Source organism: Lycium ferocissimum, chromosome 1, assembly GCF_029784015.1.
Source record: "Lycium ferocissimum isolate CSIRO_LF1 chromosome 1, AGI_CSIRO_Lferr_CH_V1, whole genome shotgun sequence".
NCBI classification, from domain to species: domain Eukaryota; kingdom Viridiplantae; phylum Streptophyta; class Magnoliopsida; order Solanales; family Solanaceae; genus Lycium; species Lycium ferocissimum.
In genome coordinates, this window is record NC_081342.1 from 39527025 (window position 1) to 39531043 (window position 4019).

Sequence of the window (4019 nt, forward strand, 5' to 3'; positions counted from 1 at the left end):
GTATGCGTTAGTTTGGAGCCACGTCTGATACTGATTTATGTACAAGTCGTTTGTATGCCGAATTTGGTTAGTGAGCGCGTATGGGTGCCCAGCTAGCACTAGTCACGGCGGGGTTGGGTCGTGACATCACTACACGTGTTCTCAACATCTTGGCAATTCTCAAGTCGCTCATTTGTGTTTTAGGGGCGAGAGCTTATAGTTACGACACCTTTTATCCTACCTTGCTTTAAACCATTTACTACTAGTTTTGGGTTAATTTAAACAATAACCGGCCAACAATATAATTCACAATCATCAAGTCCAAATGTTCGTCATTGCCTATGTATAGCATCTAAACCCAAATAAGATAAACAGTATATCCGACCCAATCCAATCACCACAATAGATTCATTACAATCCAATCATCACAACAACTCAATCAAGTCATAATACAATACGGTGCAATAATGGTATGAATGCGATGCCATGCCATGCAAACGAGGTGTGTATACATGGACTCCGGGACGGAAATATCGACGTCTCGATAGCACGGCAGGGTGACTCGCGAAGTCTAAGTGCCGCCCCGTCCCGATCTTTGCCCAAATGCATATACGGGACACAAGCACCGTTTACAGGGGGAGTCTCACCGGCACCACCCTGGGGGACCTGCGGAATCTATACACTAATAACGATTTCAGGATAACATCAGAATCGGCCATGCAACAACAATGCCCGAATATAACCATCGGACATCGGCCTCCTCACACTCACTCAAATAAAAGAGTCTGTCAAATATCGATTTCGTGAATCAACAATTTCGAAATTGAACCTCGGACATCGGCCTCCTCACAATCACTCAAGTAAAATAATTCATCAAATACGCTTCATAAAATCAACGATTTCCGAGATAGGTCTTGACATCGGCCTTTTCATAATCACTGGGTAAAAGGTTTATTAAATATCGATTTCGCTCAATTAACGATAACCGGGATCATCACCGAGTATCGACCATGCATGATAAATATGAGAAAATCGTGCAAGGCATATGTCAATCATCAATAATCAAGTTTAATATCACAAGTACCTCAACGGCGCACGCCAAACAACGTATCACATCATATTACCAACAAGCTGGTACGCCAACATATATCAATAAGTCATGTACCAATAGTGGGTACGCCAACATATATCTATAACTCAAGTACCAACATGCGATGTACGCCAATAATATATCCAAGTACAAATACCAACGGTGGTATGTCAATTCTATCCAAATCAAGGTAACAAAACCGAATTCAATATCTACCAACTACACATGGCATCAAGCCAACACAATTGCATAATCAAGCACACATAATGGGTGGCTAGTCCCAACACACATCAAGTCAATCATTTGACATGCGGATACTGCTTTTCCTAAATCAAAGATATTTGTTTAGGATAAGAATCTCACCTCGCACTCGAGTCATTCCGTCACCATTTAACTAGGACATCATTCACTACCATGGTACATTTTATCTTCCCGCCCTAGCATTTAGATTCAATACAATAATTTCATCGATAAGCATAATTAGATTTCGTCCACTACTCCCAAGTTATATAAATCCATCGATAATCAACCCACATCAATACCTAAGAGTCTAAGACGCACAAGCCCGAACAAACAAGTCACACATAACAATACTATCCTAAAGTTCCATCATATCTCTAATTTCCTATACATGCATTCTCCGTTTCTTCTACACAATGATACCAAAAACTAATCGAGTCTCTTGAAAGGAAAGCGTAACCTACCTCATGGCTGTACAAGTGCCACGAACATCCATTGATTCCTTCAAATCGATCTCTACATCGTAATCCGCGTGAAATAGTTTAGAGACAACCATGTTTCCCAAGATCGATGCTTTCCACTTGAATCCTTTATAAGGGATTTGGATTAATAGGAGGTTTAGGGGTCTTAACCCACCTCTAGTTTTCTTCTATTAATGTTAAGAGGTTTTCCCATTTTCAAGCTTATATTTGGGAAGAAACCATTTTCAATATCCATACAAGAATCTATTTCCAAAAGGAAAGGAGTGTAAGATCTAGCTTATTAGCTCATTTCTTTTATGAAGAACATGGGAGGTGGCTTAGAAAGGAATTTTAGGGAGAAAATGTTGCTACCTCATCACTCGTCCAATTCTAGATAACTTGAAACCCACTTGACGATTCTCTGTAAGTATGTTTAGGAGTAATTTCTTAGGTGGAAGGAGGGTTGGAGGATGTTAGAGGGACTTATTTGGACTAAAACTCTCATTTTCGAGCTTTCTCCAGCCGGGAGGCCGGAACTTGGTGGTTATGAAAAATGGGACAATTCCGAAACGATCCCCGAAATAGGAAATTCAATCGTGCGAAACCGCTAACGGTAATTGTCTTGCTACAACAAGCATCGCTGTGGTGGCCAATATAATTTATGGTGACCGTGCGCTCTATAAGCGTTATCGTTACGACGATTAGATCACGCCGGCCACGCTGTCACCGTCGTAGCGTCAATGCGACCGCCGTGGCGGTCTAATATCCGTTTGCCTACGCTTCTATTGCTTACGTGATACGTATGATGATCTTGGTTTGGCTTGAAAGGTTTCCAGGACGGAATAGGTGGAGGCCTTTGTTAAGGGCCATAGTCATCATCTTCCCTCGAATTTCAAAGAATGAAAACCAGTTATTACATCTTGTTCCTAAAGAGGACTACGCATCCGCTATTGTTCATCCTCGGGTTGGAGCCGCAAGCCGTCAAAATTGACCTCTCTATATCGCTTGTCGAAGGTTGAGGGCTACTTTCGGAACTATGCGATAATGACCCTCGACGTCATTGCGAATTTTATTGGAGATGTTCTAATCACATCCAAAACAACGTGCCACGGGATGCTTTATTCGGATGAGGCTTTTCAAATATTCCTTAAGTGGAGATGCACGAGCATGGTTCGAGAAAGCCGCCCCGTAATTCTATTAATACATGAGCGAGAGATGGTAGAAGTCTTTCTCAAAAATGGTACCCTACGCAGTTAAGGCCGAGATTCGTGACAAGATGTATGAATTTAAGCGACGACCGAGGGGAACAATTATATTTTAAGCTTAAGCGAGGATTTAAAGAGTATTTGCGGAAAAGAGAGTCTAAATCATGGTTTTGGTGTTTCTATCATGGCCGGATCCCGATGTTAATCAATTGCTAACAATGCACCGATAGGTGTTTATTAATAAATTTTACCGGCAGGTAACCAACATACTTGTCGAGGTGCTAACTACGCACAATCGAGGCTTGGCACTCAACAATGCGATATTGTGCACATGGTAGTGTTATGGTCTAGAATATAGTAAAGGAGAACCATGTCACGACCCAACTAGGGGCGCGACGAGTGCCGATGCCCCTTGTCTTGCACCCCCGTCATAGGTCTTTTCTTGTTACTAAGTGGGCCGTATGAACAACAGTATTTTTTTTTTTCCATAACATCGCCGATAATAGCGTACATATACACTTGTAGTAGCAATCAACCTGCGACATATCACACGAGCGACGAGGACAGCTAGGGGTCGTGAAACATCCGACCGTACATATCGTCTACGAGCCTCTAAACGAATACATGTAATTACAAGTGGACCGACTTTCTTTGAGTTCGTATATACATAAGAGTAGTACCCAAAACGGTAGCTCGAACAATGGAGCGCCTTTCAATGTACGGTGGAAAAGCTCCTGGGGTCGAACTCGTCAACCTTTGTCTACACGCGTGGCATGAGACGAAACCCAAAGAAAAGGGTCGGAACGAACAGTGTACCGAGTATGTAAGCCATAGAAATAATACAATGAAGCATGTAACATGTGAGCAATAACAACACGTGGGACCAAAGATCATGTAACGAGAAAAAAGGATAATGCGCCACACAGTAAGTGCCTCTAAAGCGGATGTCATGCTTGCTTATTATATTTTTTTCAAAAACATTTCTTGTCATATACATGTGAAAATAAAACAAGTATGCCCAAATACGTCGGCTCACGCCCCGGT